The sequence below is a fragment of the Cherax quadricarinatus genome, chromosome 45 (assembly GCF_038502225.1).
Source record: "Cherax quadricarinatus isolate ZL_2023a chromosome 45, ASM3850222v1, whole genome shotgun sequence".
NCBI lineage: Eukaryota > Metazoa > Arthropoda > Malacostraca > Decapoda > Parastacidae > Cherax > Cherax quadricarinatus.
Genome location: NC_091336.1, coordinates 1,829,142 through 1,849,595, shown reverse-complemented (window position 1 = coordinate 1,849,595; position 20,454 = coordinate 1,829,142). Strand labels below are relative to the sequence as shown.

Genomic DNA, 20,454 nt, shown 5'->3' with positions numbered 1-20,454 from the left:
ATATGGTACATTATACCATACGGTACAGGGTACAGGGACCCTAATGGAAATAAGTGACTTTTTTGGGTTATCCTAGGTTCTCCAAACATATGCTGCTAAGTATGATATTCTATGTAACTTTATTTGTGTATAACTAAATAAACTTACTTATGATGCCACATGCACTTGAGTAAGTTTATTCAGGTGTACAGAAATACAATTACATAGATTATCATACATAGCAGCATACGTATAAAATCCTAGGATAGCCCAAAAAAGTCAGGGTGACTTATTTCCATAGTTATCCCTGTATCTGTACCATATGGTGTCCTGTACTGTATGGTACCCTGCACCATATGGTACCCTGCACAGTATGTTATCCTGTACTGCATGGCACCCTATACCAAATAGTACAATGTACCATAAGGTACCCTGTAACATATGATATCATGTACCATATGGTCAATAGGTGCTGGTGGCATGAGACACTAGCCAAGACTGAGTGAGTGGCGACGCAAGCTAGTTACTGATTCCGCAGTTTCCCAGACAAAGTGCTTTGTCATCCACCTCAGAGAACACTTCAAGTTCCTGTATACTTGTAAATATATAATAGAACATTACTAATATACAACATTTTTGCATATTTTTGTTGTAAACAACTATTGTAAACAAAATAATAATGAAAATATTAGTGTGTTTATTGTGTTGAATACAACAGTACCATATAGTACCACATGGTACAATATACCATATGGTATCATTGTACTGTATGGTACAATGTACCATATGGTACCATTGCACCATATGGTACCATTGCACCATATGGTACCACTATCATATGGTACCATTGTACCAAATGGTATTGTACCATATGGTACCATTGTATCATATGGTACCATTGTATCATGTGCCATTGTACCATATGGTACCATTGTATCATTCAATTCAAGTTTATTCTCTATAAAGGTTACAATGTGGGGTTTACAGGTTTTGGGCATTGTGTAGTTTACATGTTATAAAATACTAATTACAGAGGGGGCCACTAGGACACCTAGCATGGCTAGGCATTTCAAGCAGACTTAGATTAATTCTCAACATCAACCCTTAAACGGTCCAAACAGATCGACGTTCAAATTCGTAGTGCTACAAAAGTAGATCTACTTTTTTTTACATATTTTCAAATATAACCAAAAAAAAATGTAGATAAATGTTTTTTTACACGTTTTCACATGTAAAACAAAAAAAAAAATCTACTTTTTTTTACATACTTTCAGATGTTGAAAAAATGTATATATACGTTTGGGCCATTTAAGGGTTAAAACCTTACAGATTATGATATTAAGGCTAAGTGACTACATCATAATTTGTGAGTTTAGCAATGTGAATGCTTTTGTTTTGGCACAATACAAAGTGTCTATATTGGATTATCATAGGCAAACTTATGAGTAGTTAGGATTTATTATTTTAAGATTAAGATTAGTATTTCTGGGTTTATAATCAGTGGGTGAGTAATTGTGAACCACCAGGTGGTTATCATGTAGTTAGTTGTCGGGGTGTATCAGGGAGATAAAATGTTTTCTAACTGTAGTTTTGAAAGTGATGAATGTGTCTGCAGTTCTAGAGTTTTCAGGTAGGGTGTTCCAGATTTTAGATCCTTTGAAATACATTGAATCTTTGTAAAGGTTTAGTCGAACACGGGGAATGTCAAAGAGATGTTTGTGTCTGGGGTTATGCCAGTGAATCCTGTCACAACTATCAAGAAAGCATTTTAGGTCAAGGTTAATATTGGAATTTAAGGTCCTGTAGATATAGATTGCACAGTAGTAAGTGTGGATGTTCTGAACAGGGAGTAAGTTTAGATCTATGAAGAGTGGGGGGGTGTGTTGCCAGGGATGGGATTTAGTGATTATTCTTACTGCAGCTTTTTGTTGGGTTATTATTGACTTTAGGTGTGTTGCTGCAGTTGATCCCCAAGCACAGATAGCATAGGTGAGGTATGGATATATAAGTGAATGGTATAGTGTGAGAAGGGCAGTTTGCGGCATGTAGTATCGTATCTTGGAAAGGATGCCATTGTACCATATGGTACCATTGCACCCTATGGCACCATTGTACCATATGGTACTATATGGTACTGTTGTATTCAACACAATAACCGCACTAATATTTTCATCATTTTGTTTACAATAAACTTGTCAACAAGTTTTGTAAGCAATATAATGATAAACAAATTAGTGCAGTTATTGTGTTGAATACAATGAGTGTACACTTATACAGTATACATTATACTGGTCTCACAGGCCATGAATTTTATTACAAAAAGAAAAAAAATAGAAAAAAGAAAAAAGTATAAAAAAACGTAAAATAAAATAATGGTATTTTGCGGATGTCACTGATGTTGCCATCACCAGGTCATTTTGGGTCAACTTCCCACCACTGTATCTTGGTAAGTACTGATCAGAAATTTTTTTTTTGTTTTATTACCTTCACAAAAATATTATGTTTAATTCTGTAAGAAAAAATAATTTTTTTTTTTTTTTTCAAAATTTCTTAGACACTGGGGCACCACTTCAGATTTTGGCCTTGGACCCTGAAAGGGTTAAAACAAGGAGAGGATGAGAAGTGAGAAGAGTATCTGACTGTTCACCAAAAGAGTCACAGTGGGACCCCTCCCCAAAGATGATGGTGAGCATTAAAATCACGTAACAAGATGGGTGGAGGTAGAGAAGAGATTAAGAATGCAGTATGCGAAATACAGAATGCACTGGAAGGGGAGAGATATAGAGAGCAAACTGTATACCATCTGTGCAAATAAATATGGGCCGCAGTATATTGCAGCAGAGAACGAACGAAGACATGTTGATACGGTATAACAATGCACACAAGAAGCGCGTTCTCATTATATGATTCATCAGGAAAGGGATCAGAAGACTGCACCAGCACACAGCCTGAACCAGGATGAATAACAGCTTTACAAATTTTGGGTTCTTGTAACCCAACGCATACTGGAAAAAACTGGGAGAGCAACACCTGGAGCTCTCCCCGATTACTCCTGAGGCCATGAATATTCCATGGTAAATAAGTAATTATTTACAAAGACAGGTATGCCAACAATAAGAAAGGATAAAATCTATGGGCTGTTAGGGTCAGTGAAGTCAATGTGTGGAGGCAACAGTAAGCAAGGAGGAATCAGAATACTGTGAAAGAAAAGATTGCTGCAAGGGTTGTGAAAAATAAAAAGGGGGTAGGAGGCACATCAGTGTCCATTGAAGGTTTAGTCTCCACAGTATAGTTGGAGATAGCATCAAGTGTCTCAGTTGATAAGGAAGATGCCAATACCATGATTTCAGAGACAGGTGAGGTAGAGCAAGTAGAGGTCAGGGAGACTATGGAGGGAACTGAAGACATCTGAACCTGGAGAGATGCACTGGTGGGGGCAGAAGAGTCCTACGGTGGAACAGGAGAGGAAAGAGGATGGAAGGTAACTGGGGAAGAAGACTGGGGGGAACAGGAGTAGAAGTGACTATGTGAGGGGGGGGGATTAGTTTCCACCTCTGTATGAGAGTCAGAAAGGGGGCTCAGAACGAGGCACTGAGGCTGAAAAGGAAAACTGTTGAGGAATTTTAAGTATTGGAGGAATGTGAAGAGATTTGGGCTTATGAGACAGGTTCAGCTTCACAGGTGACAGACGCAAAAAAGATGCAGGCATGCTAGGCCTTGCAGACTGAGAAACTAGTGGGCGAGAAGAAGTAGGGTTAGAAGTAGGTAAGGAGGTGGGGGTTTCAGAAGATAAAACTACAAAAGAATTAGAGATGGGGGTGACCCTGGAAGACACAACACCGGAGGAGCTGGTAGGCAGGGGATGTCAAGGTTGGAGGTCTCCTAGCTACTCGCGAATAAGGGATATGATGAAGATTACCCTGCAGGTAGAGCTGAGAGACAGCCATAGCATAAGTAAGGCCTTCACTCTCCCTAAGACAACGGATTTCTCATTCATTATGACAGACCTGACAACAGCAGGAAAAATAAGGATGACGTTCATTTCAATTGAGACAAGTGGGGAAAAGACTGCAAGATGTATCGGTATTAGCTGCAGCACCACAGACCAGGCACTCCACCGCAGATCTGCAATATTTAGTGGGGTGTCTAAAGCACCAGCAATTTTGACACTGTTGGGGAGCAGGGACCACTTTACGGACCTCTAGGCGATGGCACACGACATAAACAGAGGACAAGAGTTAACAGCAAAGGTTCAGCAGGCAATATTACTGAGAAAGTGGCTCTGCCTACGAGCAGGTAGGACATATGTATCCACTTTGAGAAGAGGAAGGTCCTGAAGGGCTAATTGTTCTAAAATATCATCACCACAAGATAGAAAATCACTCTGTACAATGGTGCATGGTAAAACCACCGTACCACTGCAAGAATTCAGAGTAGCATGCTTGTGAACTGTGACTGGAATGTTATCTATGGAAGTAATATGGGAAAGATCATGAGCATGTTCTGAATTTTGAACTGTAATGACGTGTATAGTGCTTCGAAGAGTGTGAAAGGTTATATTTTGGCCAACATGTCACAAAAGAGCTTTATCAATACTATGGTCAGAAAGATAATCAGTTGGAGATGTTGGTTGTAGGGAAGAGGATTTAGTCCATTGTGTACTTGTAAAGACAGTGCACAAAGAAAGTGGGTGTCGTGCAGGTTGTTTTTGGGTAGACATTGAAGAACCATCATCAGTAGGTGGTCTGGAACATTTAGAAGTAGTACCGCAGGCTGTCTGACCTGAGGGAGGTGGGCGATCCAAAAACTGTTGCACCATATTCAGGGAAGCCGGACGCATTGTTAAAGGCGTGCAAGAGGCAGAGGCATTAACAGAAATGAATGGCGCCTCAGCACCTGGAGCAGGTGACGAAGCGTCACCAGCAGAAGGTACAGGGTTATGAGAAGAGTCTAGAGAATGGTCCAATAACAAAGCTGGGTCAGAACAGGATGTGGAAACAGAGAGGGGCCTGGGAGGAGGAGGGTTATCACACAATGAGGACTCCATGATAGTGGTGCTTCTTTCTTGATATTTTAAAGAAAAAAGGAAAGGAGGAAAGGAGGAAAGAAGAAAAAAGAGGGGCAGCAAGAGACAGTCACTAGAAGGCATGGAAGGGCGCTAAGTTCTTCCCTTCATCTGAGAGGGCCTGGAGCCCACTAGCATGACAGATGCATTGTGGAACTTGTGCCAAACCCTACCCTTCATGCCAGTAAACCAGCACTCTGGGATAGCGACCTTACATCTACCGGGCCGCCTCGGCAAACAAAAGAAAGAGCGGTCAGAAACCCGCCACAAAGCATACCTCCTTCGACTGTCACCTCCCAGAACTGACAGGCAGCCACTAGAGATACATCCATCATTTGCAAGACACCCCACCCACTTCTCAGAAATCCAGGAATGGAGCAGGGCACCTCCAGACAATTCAGATTCCATAGCAAACTACACCACTCCTGAGGGACCCCACAGAGGGGGATGAACCCCAGCACACTTCCCCAACCTAGAAACCCCAGACTACAAATGGGACTGGGAAAGGGGGGGGCTAGGAGAGGGAAGGAAAGGGGAAAAAAGGGGGGAATGGGGAGGATGGAATAGGGAAGGGAGGATTGGGGGGGGTACTTAGGTTCGGTCTGAGGAAGGAGACTAATTCCTTAGACCAAGATTACGAATAAACGACTAGGTTGCCCATGGCTTAATAACAGCATACTAATGTCCAGTGATAAGAAACATCAATTTGAAAAGCAATATAGACAGGGCTTAACAAACAAAGATATTAACCCGTAAACGGTCAAACGTATATATACGTTTTTTCAACATTTGAAAGTATGTAAAAAAAAGTAGATTTTTGTTTTTTTACATTTGAAAATATGTAAAAAAAATGTAGATCTACTTTTGTAGCACTACACATGTGAACGTAGATCTGCTTGGACCGTTTACAAGTTAAACATAACACATCAGTTCTCACCAAACTAATAAGAAAGGCTAAGCAATTGTACTACTCTAATAGATTCACCAAAACAAGAGGAGATATAAAAAAGACCTGGAAGACACTTTCAGATTCTAGGCACCAACAAACTGAAAAAAAAACTAGAGATAATGTCCTAACTAAACCAAATACAGTGGACCCCCGCATAACGATTACCTCCGAATGTGACCAATTATGTAAGTGTATTTATGTAAGTGCGTTTGTACGTGTATGTTTGGGGGTCTGAAATGGACTAATCTACTTCACAATATTTCTTATGGGAACAAATTCGGTCAGTACTGGCACCTGAACATACTTCTGGAGTGAAAAAATATCGTTAACCGGGGGTCCACTGTAACCATAACTACAGCCTATTGATACAGTAAACAAGATAAATGACTTTTTCTCAACCAAAGGATCAAATCTCACCTTTAAAATCCAGGGTGCCAAAGCCCAAACAAGTGATTATTTAGATGGCAATTTCCCAACCTCCTCCTATCTTGCACCAACCAAGCCCGCAGGTCACCACAATTATTAAGAGGCTTAAAAAAAAAAATCAGGAAATCTAGCTCACGTCCCAGCATTACTGTACAAGCTAGTAGCTCATTCTTTCACCCACTATTTCATTACTCTTTAACCCATAAACGGTCCAAACATATATATACGTTCACTACCCCAGTGCCCCGAATATTTTGAAAAATAAAAAAATTATTTTTTTATTAAAAAAAAAGAGCACATTTTTCCAAGTGTTATAGGATAAAAAAAAATTTAGAGTCAGTACTTACCGAGATATGAGGCCGCAAAATTGGCACTTAGGGATCACCTGACGGCAACATGGACAGCTGCCGCTTCCAAAAGTGTTGCCGATAAACCTTTTTTTATATTTTTCATATTTTATATAATTTTTATCTGCTGAAAATTACAAATTATAATAGTTCTTGTCACTTCATGACTAATCTTTGTTCTGACACTAGTATTAGGTACTGAAATTGTACTCAAATTGTCACAAACACACTGACAGATGGACATTTACACCTGCCCTGGAATATATACAAAGTATTTATAGGTCCCAGTGATGTTTTGAATATGTGGAAGTATATAATAATAATGAGGAGGAGGAGGAGGAAGAGGAAGAGGAAGAGGAAAAGGAGGAGGAGGAGGAGGAAGAGGAGGAGGAGGAAAAGGAGGAGGAGGAGGAGGAGGAGAAAAATACATAATAATAAAATAATAAGTTCCCTTGAAGCATGTAAAACAAAGTCCACCCCTGAGAGTGACATGATAAGATGAGATAACATCTGGTTATCTCATCTTATCATGTCATGATGAGCATACATGAGGGTGGGGGAGGGTGCAGCAGATAAGAAAAGATTAGAGGTGACATTTGATGAGCATACCCTCCTTTGTTTTTGCTGGTACACAAACATGTCTGTATTTGTCTGTCTGTCAAGCTCCCTGTCTATCTGTCTATCCATCTAGCTCTCTGTCTCAGAGAGAGCCACAAGACTGCATCATCATGTTTACTCACATCTTCAAGCAGAGTATAGCACTGTCTGGATTTTTTGGGTTATCCTAGGTAATTTACACTATGTATACTTGTATTTATGTGTACCTGTGAGACAGATAGACAGACAGACAAAGAGAAAGACAGATACAAAGATAGAGATAGAGAGACAGATAGACATAGATACAGACAAATGGAGATAGAGCCAGGCTGCCAGCAGCTGGTCACCATGCAGCTGGCCAGCCAGCTAGCCAGCCAATCAGTCAGTCAGTCAGTCATCCAGCCAGGCAGCCAGGCAGCCAGCCAGCCAGCCAGCCTGCCAGGCAGCCAGCCTGCCAGGCAGCCAGCCTGCCAACCAGCCAGCCAGCCAGAATTGTTTCTCTTTACTTAGGGCATAGGTTATAAGACATTCTGAAAGGATGTTGCACAAATATTGCACATGGGTTATTATCGAGGTTTTTTGATATTTCCTTGACCACTTGTGGCCACATCCACCTCAAAGCCACTAAACTCAGGGTCAAAATCACTTTCCTCTTAAAATGGGAGTGTTAATATTACATGACATCAGTGAATCCCAGGTGTTTGCTGCACTATTTGCTCTAGCTGGTGCTCATTTGAACTGGTGCTCCCACAAGGTACTAAGTGGTCCCAGATTTTTTAATACTGTGCACACAGTGTTAGGACCCATTGTATGCTGACAAGGCATCTCAGGCCAATTGTGACAGATCTGAAGGCAGGAAAAATAAAACGTATATATACGTTTGGGGCGCTAGCAGTAAAATGTATACATACGTTTGGACCGTTTATGGATTAATAAGCCATTAGAAATCAGCACTTTCCCAACACTGCTTCAGTTAGCAAGGGTTACACCAATACAAAAAGGCAAATTCCTGGGTCTGCACCTTGACAGCAACTTGCAATTCAACACTCATATCCAGCATTTACCAAAAAACAGTATCCAAAACAGCTGGGATCCTCTCAGATATATGTTATGTACCTCAATCAGCCCTACTCACACTAAACTATTCACTCGTCTATCCCTACCTCACCTACGCCATTTGTGCCTGGGGATCAACAGCAGCAACCCACCTAAAGCCAATAATAACCCAACAAAAACCTGCAGTAAGAATTATCACACAATCCAATGCTACACAGCACCCCCCCCCCCTCTTTAAATACCTAAACCTACTCATTGTACAAAACATTTCCACCTACTACTGTGCAACCTACATTTACAGAACCATAAATTCTAATATTAATCCTGAACTAAAACATTTTCTTGACAGTTGCAACAAGACCCAGAGACATAATACCCCACACAATCTCTATGACATACCTTGTGCCTGTTAAATCTCTTCAAAAACTCAATGTACATAAAAAGGCCTAAAATCTGGAACTCCCTGCCCAAAATCTCTAGAACTGCAGACTCAACCAGTATTTTCAAAACTTAAAAAACACCATATATCCCTAACACACCCAATCATCAGCTAACTATGTGAAAACCACACATGCTATTTTCTGTATCATGAACTCATCCAAAACAAAATAGACTTACTCATCTGAAATTTTCCCTATTATACACTTACACTGACCCAAATGACTGTAAACATAAAATTCCTAATAGTTATTGCCTAATTAATCTTAAGTTAGTCCTAAGTCTGTCTGAAATACTCTGCCACTATACGAGCTCTTATGGAAACAGTGTATCATGCCGAGATAAAACCATTCCCATTACTAAATTTACTAATGGTAATACAGTGGACCCTTGTATTTCATAAGCATCAGATGTTATAATTTTCGAAAATCGTAATGTTCTTTCGTCAAAATATTGACTCACGAATCATCATTTGACTTGCAAATAGTCATTCATCCCAGATGCTTACGCACGGCCCCGAGCGGCCCCAAACTCCATTCACAGCCAGTGTGCCATTGTTTATCAGTGAGTGAGGACGATCCCACATGTTCATATGATACATTTCATGATATTCCATTCGTTTTAGTGCTTGCAACTGCTAAATAAGCCACAATGGCCCCAAAGAAAGCTCCTAGTGCCAGGACTTTGGTAAAGAAAGTGAGAAACATGAAAGAATTCAAGAAAGAACTAGTAGCAAAGTACCAAAGTGGAGGAGGAAGAGGGGGAGAATGTACCTTCTTCAGTGATTCTATGATATGTATGATCTAAAGCAGCACGAGTTGATAAAGGCAACAGCGCCAGCCGGCAATAAAGCGTAACATTAACATTGTAGCAAGTTAAGTGATTAATTGATACAAAAAGGACAGCACGAACCTAACTCCTCCAATGTTGTTGGAGTTACAGAGGCTACTGAGAACATCGCCACCACCACCATCACTATGTACGGTTTATGCTCTCAGTGGCCCTTATACACCCAACAACAAAACACTCCCCTGCCGCCCCCACAGTTCCTAACATACGTAATGACATATTTTATTCATACACCAACAAGAGTCTTCAATGAAGGTGGGTGTGATGTTTTTATTGTTTTATTCATGTCTCATTGATTTCTGTGTATGTAAATCTATATTTCATGTAAAAAAAAAATTTTTATTAATATTTTTGGTCTGAAACGGATTAACTGGATTTACATTATTTCTCATGAGGAAAATGGTTTTGCAAATCGTCAATTTTGCCATTAGTCACACTCTCTGAAACAGATTAATTACGAAAATCAAGGGTCCACTGTACAGCAGGGCCCTACTTATGTAGCAGGTTAGGTTCCAGGCGACCGTCGGAAAGCGGACATCACCAGAAAGCAGAACACCATTTTTTTCCACTTATAAATGCATATAAATGCCAGATATGAGTTTACACTAACATATACATGCATTAAGTTAGCAATAGAACTAGGCATTAAAAACTATAAAAAGTAAACTACACACACGGTACACTCATTACTTAGTCTTAATGTAGGTTGAGAGGCGAGTAGTATTTACTTGTATGAAGGTATGCTAGTCAGCCAGGCCAGGCGACCCCATCCACGTAATATACTATGACATTTAAAGTGCTCCAGAGCAATAAAATGGTTTTGATTCACACACATAACATCTCATATTTATGTTAATTTATTCTACTGTGGGTGTATTTATCATGTTCATATGTTACGTAGTGTGCTTATTATATAATTTTGAAAAAAAATATCGATGGATTAACAAAAATGTTTAAATTAACATAATAAACAACATTTAGTGCTCCTCAGAGTAATTATTATTGCATATTATCATCATTATTAACCCTTTCACTGTCAGTCCTGTAATATTAAGGCTTGCAAGTCAGTGTCGGTCCTGCAAAAGTACGCCTAAATTCTAGTGGCCTCAAATCTTGAGGGAGAAAGCTGGTATGCCTACATATTTATTTATTTATTTATTTATTTATTTATGTCTTTGCAAATAGTACATTGAGATTTTGTATTTACAATAATGGGTTGCAATGCAAAGAGAGCCTCTATTATGCCTAGGCATTATGGGCCAACTTAACATTATTGACTTACAGACTACTTAACACTAAGAATTATGTCATAGTTGTACAGTGGAATATTAATTATATCATAGTTGTACAGCAGATTATTAATTATAAGTGAATCTAATTTTTATAAGACAAAAGATATATTCATATATTCAAAAAATGCTTTTTGTGAAAACAATGATTCAATTATATGTATTCCTGTCAACAATGGATAAAAGGTTCAAAGTACTTGCTGAAATTATGATGTGGGAGTACATAAGTGAGTATGTGTGTACGGAGTATTTAGTCTAGGGTGATTAAGTGGCTTTTGAGAAGAGTCTTAAATTGATTTTCAGACTGGGTTACTTTAGTATCTTCTGGTAATGAATTCCAAAGTTTGGGGCCCTTTATGTGCATAGAGTTTTTACACTGTGATATGGACACGAGGTATTGTGTTATGGTCATGTGTCCTGCTAAGGTTGGTGAGAAGTTTGAGAGAATGGGTCTGAGGGGTCAGTGTGCACAGTATAAAAAAATCCTACAGCACACAGTGTATGAAAAAAAAAAAGACGACTGTTTTTCATTTAAAACAGCAACATTTGGTGTATTTTCGTCTGGTATAAATGGATGTGTTCACAGTTTTTGGTCTCATTTGGTATAATGGAAGACGTGTTACAGAACTAGAGATGATTTTGAATGGATTATGACCTATAAGTACTTTGAAGTTGAGCTCAAAAGAACCGAAATGTTTAATTTTTGCCGATGCTCAAGAGTAAACAAATCACGCAACACACCCAATGCACGTCAACTGGTGGATCTAGTATGCTTTCACCAATGCACTGATATTATTTATATCATTTTTACAAAAATGCATTAGTCTGCATAACAGTAAATCTTCTAATTTTTGTGTGAATAAAAATTCAAAATGGAAAACAAGCATAATATAAGAGAGGCCTGGAGACATGACTAATGAAGAGAAAATGTTATTTTAGTGCTAGGAATGTTTGCATTGTTAATTCTGGACCCTATTTTGAAACTGGCCTCCTTGAATTGTGAATGAAATTGGCCAAATTACCAATTTCTAATCACTATTAGGTAGTTGAAATTGAATAATGGGTGGTTTCTTGCACTCAATCGAAAGAACAAAATGAGTTCTAGTGAAATAGCTATGAATTTGGGCGACTAGAACGATGGAATAGGCAGAAAAGAGGGCTCAAAATGGGCAAAACTGCCGATGCATAAATATCACTGAGCGTGCTATCTTCTCGAGAGCATACTTGCGCAAGTTTTCCATCACATTTCATACTTTTGGTGTCATTGCCATCGTGAAAAGATTCTCTATCATTTCATGTGAAAAAAATATATTTTTTTAAATTCTTCGACACAGAGCAAGTTTGTGAGCAGGGATCTCGACAGTGAAAGGGTTAATATGGTGTCCTCAAGACTAATAAGACACTCTGAGTGATTTTAATGTGTACCTGCATGCCAGCACAGTGCATAAGTTTATTTAGGTACAGGTACACATAAGCATAATTATCAGAGTACAGTGGACTGTCGTTTAACCCTTTGACTGTTTCGGTCGTATATATATGACTTACGCACCACTGTTTCTGACGTATTTATACGCGTAAATTCTAGTGGCTTCAAAGCAAGCAGGAGAAAGCTGGTAGGCCCACATGTGAGAAAATGGGTCTGTGTGGTCAGTGTGCACCACAAAAAAAAAGGCCTGCAGTACGCAGTGCGTAATGAGAAAAAAAAAACTGACCGTTTTTTTTTTTAATTAAAATGCAGACTTTGAGGTGTATTTTCGTATAGTATTTATCATTGTATTCTCATTTTCATGGTCTCAGGTGATAAAATGGAAAACATATTACAGAAATAGAGATGATTTTGATTACTTTCACGATGAAAGCGTACTTGAAATTGAGCTCAAATTAGCGGAAATGTTCGATTTTTACCAATGTTCAGGAGTAAGCAAATCACACCACACGTCCAATACACTTCAACTGGGGAGTCTAATATACTTTCACTAGTGCACTGATATTTATATCATTTTTACAATAATGCAGTAGTCTGCATACAAGTAAATTTTATATTTTTTTGTATGAATAAAAAATCAAAATAGAAAGCAATAGTAATATAAGAGGGGCCTAGGGACGTGACTAATGAACAGAGGATATGTTATTTTAGTGTCAAGAAAGTCTACATTGTTTATTCTGGACCCTATTTTGAAATTGGCATCTTTTTTAATTTGCATGAAATTGGCCAAATTGCCAATTTCTGACCACTTTATTGGGTAGTTCAAATCAGTAAATGGGCAGTTTCCTGTACTCAACAGATAGAAAAAATGGAGTTCTAAAGAAATAGCTATGAGTTTGGTCAACTGGAACAACTAAATTGGCCAAAAACAGGGCTCAAAGTCGGCAAAATCGCCGATGCGTATATGTCGCTGAGACTGCTAACTTCGCAGGAGTGTAATTCCGTGAGTTTTCGACCAAATTTTATACTTTTGGTGTCATTACAATCGGGAAAAGATTTTCTATCATTTCACATGAAAAAAAATAATTTATTTTTTTTTTCCAAAAATTTATCGACAGAATGACAGTTTCAGAAAGGGGCCTGTGACAGTCAAAGGGTTAACACAGTAGTTATGTTCCTGAAAATGCTGTTTTAGTTAAAACCGTGTTAGACAAACTGAAGAATTTATGGGAAAAATAGGGTTATGTTCCTTGGAGCCCCCAAAAAGCCAAACAACTTTTCTTTAGACCATCAGATCTTACAAAAATAAAAGTGAATATGTAATTATAGTTCACTGTAGTCATGTATCATGTTGCTTTTACTGCCTAAGTTTACAAGTGCAACAGATATAATAGTACAATTAAATCTGCCATACGAAGCATTTGAACGCAAAAATTTTGCCTCGCCTCATGAGATTCATCCGGGACGCATCCCAAGCGTGGCCTCAGCTGCCCAATGCATGCCACTGTTTACAAGCCAGCCAGTGCGGTCGCATCTAAGCATACATTCAGTACATTTCATATTATCAGTGTTTCTAGTGCTTGTAGCTGCAAAATAAGTCACCATGGGCCCCCAAAAAAATTTCTAGTGCCAACCCTGTGGTAAAAAGAGTGAAAATTACTATTTAATGAAGAAAGAGATAACAGCTAAGTACAAAAGTGGAGTGCGTGTCTCGGAACTGGCCAGGTTGTATACCAAACCCCAATCAACCATTGCTACTATCTTGGCCAACAAAACGGCAATCAAGGAAGCTGTTCTTCCAAAAGGTGCAACTCTGTTTTCGAAACAGAGATCGCAAGTGATAGAAGATGTTGAGAGACTGTTATTTGTGTGGATAAACAAAAAACAGATAGCAGGAGATAGCATCTCTCAAGCAATCATATGTGAAAAGGCTAGAAAGTTGCATGAGATTTTAATTAGAAAAATGCCTGCAACTAGTGGTGATGTGAGTGAATTTAAGGCCAGCAAAGGTTGGTTTGAGAGATTTAAGAATCATAGTGGCATACATAGTGTGATATGGCATGGTGAGGCTGCCAGTTCAGACCAAAAAGCGGCTGAAAAATACGTGAAGGAATTCAAGGAGTACATAGACAGTGAAGAATTGAAACCTGAACAATTGTGACGAAACAGGCCTGTTTTGGAAGAAAATGCCAAGCAGGACCTACAGTACTCAGGAGGAAAAGGCACTCCCAGGACATAAGCCTATGAAAGACAGGCTTACTCTTCTGATGTGTGCTAATGCTAGTGGTGACTGCAAAGTGAAGCCTTTATTGGTGTATCACTCAAACTCCCAGAGCGTTCAAGCAAAACAATGTCCTCAAGGCTAATTTGTGTGTGCTGTGGAGGGCAAACAGTAAGGCATGGGTCACTAAGGACTTTTTCTATGACTGGTTGCACCATGCATTTGCCCCCAATGTGAAAAATTACTTAATGGAAAAGAAATTAGACCTTAAGTGCCTCCTGGTATTAGACAATGCTCCTGGTCATCCTTCAGACTTGGCAGAGCGACTTTCTAGGGACATGAGCTTCATTAAGGTCATGTTTTTGCCTCCTAATACCACTCCTCTCCTGCAGCCCATGGACCAGCAGGTCATTTCAAACTTCAAAAAACTACACAAAAGCTGTTTCAAAAGTGCTTTGAAGTGACCTCAGACACTCGATTGACTAAGAGAGTTTTGAAAAGATCACTTTAGTATCCTCAGTTGTGTAAACCTTGTAGGTAAGGCTTGGGAGGGAGTGACTAAGAGGACCTTGAACTCTGCTTGGAAGAAACTGTGGCCAGAATGTGTAGAAGAAAGGGATTTTGAAGGGTTTGAGGTTAACCCTGAGAAGCATATGCCAGCTGTGGAATCCATTGTGGCATTGGAGAAGTCCTTGGGGTAGGAGGTTAGTGGGGAGGATGTGGAAGAATTGGTGGAGGAGGACAATGAAGAACTAACCACTGATGAGCTGCAAGATCATCTTCAACAGCAAGAGGCCAGACCTGAGGAAACTGCTTCAGAGGAGGGGAGAGAGAAATTGAGGCAGTTGCCTACTTCAAAGATTAAGGAAATGTGTGCAAAGTGGGTTGAACTGCAAACCTTTGCGGATGAAAATCACCCTGACACAGCTACTGCAAGCCGTGTTGGCAACCGGTACAATGACAACGTTATGGCCCATTTTAGGAAAGTCTTAAAGGAACAGGAGGTACAGAGCTCTATGGACAGACTTGTTGTGCAACAGAGGTCCAGCGACTCTCAAGCTGGTCCTAGTGGCATTAAAAGAAGGGAAGTAACCCTGGAAAAGGACTTGCTACCTCAAGTCCTAATGGAAGGAGATTCCCCTTCTAAACAATAACTTCCACACTTTCCCCTCCTCCCATCCCATCAATCCTCACCAGATCTTCAATAAAGGTAAGTGTCATGTATTCTATTCGTAGTAGAGTATTAACTGTGCATGTCTTATTCAGTTTGTGTGCATTAAAATTAATATATCATGTGTTAATTTTTTTTTTTTTCATACTTTGGGGTGTCAGGAATGGATTAATTTGATTTCCATTGTTTCTCATGGGAAAAATTAATTCGCCTTACGATAATTTCGGCATACAATGAGCTGTCAGGAATGGATTAATATCGTAAGGCAGGGGTCCACTGAATTTTAAGGTAAGTAATAGGTCTACTGTGTGTGTATTTTACTTTTCATTGTTTTTAACCCTTTGAGGGTCGACAGGCCCTCTCAGAAACTTGTTCTCAGGGTCGGCCAAATTTCAAAAAAAAAAAAAATTATTTTTCTTACGAAAAAATAGTTTTCTCTAAACATTATAGGATAAACAAAAAATTTTTACCATCAATACTTACGGAGATATGGAGGCGTAAAGTTTGCAGAAAATGAGCGCCGTATGGCAACAGCAGCGACTGCCGCTCACCGGTAAACTTTAGTTTACTTGTATTTGAAGGTTTGTTGTTTTTTTCACTATTTTATTTTTTCACATAACTTATGTGGCCTATGAGACCAATGTAAGGTGCAATGTACAAATATACACTCATTGTATACAACACAATAAGCACACAAACATAATTATCAATATATTGTTTACAAAACTTGTTTACAAAAACAAACAATACAAAACATTGTTTATTATTATTGTTCTCTAATATATATACCAATATACAGTCACTGAACATATTCCTAGAAGTTCTGCAGCTTGTGGAACTCTTTGAAACATGGTGTCATACACAATGGTGTTTTATCTTTCTCCCTCATTCTATCTCTTTCAATCTGTCTCTCTCTTTCTGTCTCACAGGTACACATAAATACAAGTATACATAGTATAAATTACCTAGGATAACCCAAGAAATCCAGACAAAGTGCTATACTCTGCTTGAAGATGTGAGTAAAAGTGATGACACAGTCTTGTGGCTCTCTGAGACAGAGAGCTAGATGGATAGACAGACAGACAGGGAGCTTGACAGACAGACAAATAGACATACAGAAATGTTAGTGTACCAGCAGAAACAAAGGGAGGGCGATGTTCATCTAATCTTTTCTTATCAGTTCCACCCTTGTTTACACTCATCAAGTCATCTCTTATCAGATGTTATCTCCCCTTATCTTGTCACTGTCATGGGGTGGACATTTTTTTTTCTTGCTTCAAGGGAAAAATATTATTACATCTTCTTCCTCTTCTTCCTCCTCTTCTTCCTCTTCTTCTCTTCCTCCTCTTCCCCTACTCTTCCCCCTACTCTTCCTCTTCCTCCTCTTCCCCCTAATCTTCCTCTTCCCCCTAATCTTCCTCTTCCCCCTAATCTTCCTCTTCCCCCTAATCTTCCTACTATTCCTCTTCCTCCTCCTCTTCCTCCTACTCTTCCTCCTACTCTTCCTCCTACTCTTCCTCCTACTCTTCCTCCTACTCTTCCTCCTACTCTTCCTCCTACTCTTCCTCCTACTCTTCCTCCTCCTCCTTCTCTTCTTCCTCCTCCTTCTTCTCTTCTTCCTCCTCTTCCCCCTAATCTTCCTCCTATTCCTCTTCCTCCTCCTCTTCCTCTTCCTCCTCCTCCTCTTCCTCTTCCTCCTCCTCTTCCTCCTCCTCCTCTTCCCCCTACTCTTCCTCCTACTCTTCTTCCTCCCCCTCTTCCTCCTCCTCCTCCTCTTCCATGGTGTAAATTACCAGGAGTCGGCAGCTGTCAAAATGACATTGTCTCATTTCTCACTCCCCCTCCCGCCTGTCAAAACAATGGGGTCGGATGCTGCTTCCCCTCCATTCTATCTAATTATCTTTCTCCCTCATTCTATCTCTTTCTATCTGTCTGTCTATCTCTGTCTCACAGGTACACATAAATACAAGTATACATAGTATAAATTACCTAGGATAACCCAAGAAATCCAGACAAAGTGGTATACTCCGCTTGAAGATGTGAGTAAAAGTGATGACGCAGTCTTGTGGCTCTCTGAGACAGAGCTAGACGGATAGACAGACAGACAGGGAGCTTGACAGACAGACAAATAGACATACAGAAATGTTAGTGTACCAGCAGAAACAAAGGGAGGGCGATGTTCATCTAATCTTTTGGTATCAGCTCCACCCTCATTTACCCTCATCAAATGTCAGCTCTTATCAGATGTTATCTCCCCTTATCTTGTCACTGTCATGGGTGAACATTTATTATTACATATTATTATTATGTATTATTATTATTATGTATTATTATGTATTATTATTATGTATTATTATATGTATTATTATTATTATGTATTATTATTATTATGTATTATTATTATTATTATGTATTATTATTATGTATTATTGTTATTATTACGTTTTCTTTTTCTTCTTCCTCCTCCTCCTCTTCTTCCTCTTCTTCTTCCTCCTCTTCCTCTTCTTCCTCCTCTTCCTCTTCTTCCTCCTCTTCCTCTTCTTCCTCCTCTTCCTCCTCTTCCTCTTCTTCCTCCTCTTCCTCCTCTTCCTCTTCTTCCTCTTCTTCCTCTTCCTCTTCTTCCTCCTCTTCCTCTTCTTCCTCCTCTTCCTCCTCCTCTTCCTCCTCTTCCTCTTCTTCCTCTTCCTCCTCCTCTTCCTCCTCTTCCTCTTCTTCCTCTTCTTCCTCTTCTTCCTCCTCTTCCTCTTCTTCCTCTTCTTCCTCTTCTTCCTCTTCTTCCTCCTCTTCCTCCTCTTCCTCCTCTTCCTCCTCTTCCTCCTCCTCTTCCTCCTCTTCCTCCTCTTCCTCCTCCTCCTCTTCTTCCTCATCTTCTTCCTCATCTTCTTCCTCATCTTCCTCCTCATCTTCTTCCTCCTCATCTTCTTCCTCCTCATCTTCTTCCTCCTCCTCTTCTTCCTCCTCCTCTTCTTCTTCCTCCTCCTCTTCTTCCTCCTCCTCTTCTTCCTCCTCCTCTTCTTCTTCCTCCTCCTCTTCTTCCTCCTCCTCCTCTTCTTCCTCCTCTTCTTCCTCCTCCTCTTCTTCCTCCTCCTCTTCCTCCTCCTCCTCTTCCTCCTCCTCCTCCTCTTCCTCCTCCTCCTCCTCTTCCTGCTCCTCTTCCTCCTCCTCTTCTTCTTCCTCCTCTTCTTCCTCTTCTTCCTCCTCCTCCTCTTCCTCCTCCTCTTCTTCCTCCTCCTCCTCTTCCTCCTCCTCTTCTTCCTCCTCCTCTTCTTCCTCCTCCTCCTCTTCTTCCTCCTCTTCTTCTTCCTCCTCCTCCTCTTCTTCCTCCTCCTCCTCCTCTTCTTCTTCCTCCTCCTCCTCCTCTTCTTCCTCCTCTTCTTCCTCCTCTTCTTCCTCCTCCTCTTCTTCCTCCTCCTCTTCTTCCTCCTCCTCCTCTTCCTCCTCCTCCTCCTCTTCCTCCTCCTCCTCCTCTTCCTCCTCCTCCTCCTCTTCCTCCTCCTCCTCCTCTTCCTCCTCCTCCTCCTCTTCCTCCTCCTCCTCCTCTTCCTCCTCCTCCTCCTCCTCCTCCTCTTCCTCTTCTTCCTCCTCTTCCTCCTCCTCCTCCTCCTCCTCCTCCTCCTCCTCCTCTTCTTCCTCCTCCTCCTCTTCTTCTTCCTCCTCCTCCTCTTCTTCCTCCTCCTCCTCCTCTCCTTCCTCCTCCTCTTCCTCCTCCTCCTCTTCTTCTTCTTCTTCTTCCTCCTCCTCGGCCTCCTCCTCCTCCTCCTCCTCCTCTGCCTCCTCCTCCTCCTCCTCCTCCACCTCCTCCTCTGCCTCCTCCTCCTCCTCCTCCTCCTCTGCCTCCTCCTCCTCCTCCTCTGCCTCCTCCTCCTCCTCCTCCTCTGCCTCCTCCTCCTCCCCCTGCTCCTCTGCCTCCTCCTCCTCCTCCTCTGCCTCCTCCTCCTCCTCTGCCTCCTCCTCCTCCATTCTTGGAACAAGTTTGAAGAGCTTGTAGTTCATAATCACTATCACTATCATCACCAATGCTCACATCTGAGTCTGGGATTTGGGAAAATAGGAGTTTCCTCTTTGATTCTGGTACAACTGAACGTGAACAAGACTGCCCAGCACCATAGGTGGAAGGCTGTGGGTTGTCTGGGTTTTCCTCACTATTACCCATATTATGGTCATTAGTTTCGGTTAAAACCTCACCAGAACCTTGAAACTCATCTTCACTGTCACTTCCATCTGTATTAGAACTGTCACTGGGGAACAAAAGTGTCCCAATTCGCCGAGGAGTGAGGAACTTCTTACCGCGAGGCATGGTGGACATTGTGTACTATGATGGCATTCCCACAATGCACCACTGGGTCCCAGATTTTTTTCCTACTGCGCACATCCACCACACAGACCCATTCTCTCACATCTAGGCCTATCAGCCTTTTCCTGCGAGATTTGACAGCGCTAGAATTTATGCATACTAGTACGTCAAAAACCCCTGTGCGTAAGACGTACTAGTACGGCCGAAACCCTCAAAGGGTTAATGCATAGTTCAATTGTTACCTTAACATATGTTAGTGTAAACTTGTTATCTGGCATTTGTTTGCATTTATAAGTAAAAAAATGGTGTTCTGCTTTCCGGCGATGTCTGCTTTAAAGCAGTAGCCT

At 40.6% G+C, this 20,454-nt stretch overlaps 2 protein-coding genes across 5 annotated transcripts in view; one reads left to right on the top strand and one right to left on the bottom strand.

Annotated features, from left to right (window-relative positions):
* r (carbamoyl-phosphate synthetase 2, aspartate transcarbamylase, and dihydroorotase rudimentary) overlaps positions 1-20,454 on the bottom strand; it is a 1,183,622-nt gene that overhangs the window by 291,995 nt on the left and 871,173 nt on the right. The window lies entirely within an intron of this gene.
* LOC128694914 (uncharacterized) overlaps positions 1-20,454 on the top strand; it is a 132,494-nt gene that overhangs the window by 85,517 nt on the left and 26,523 nt on the right. The window lies entirely within an intron of this gene.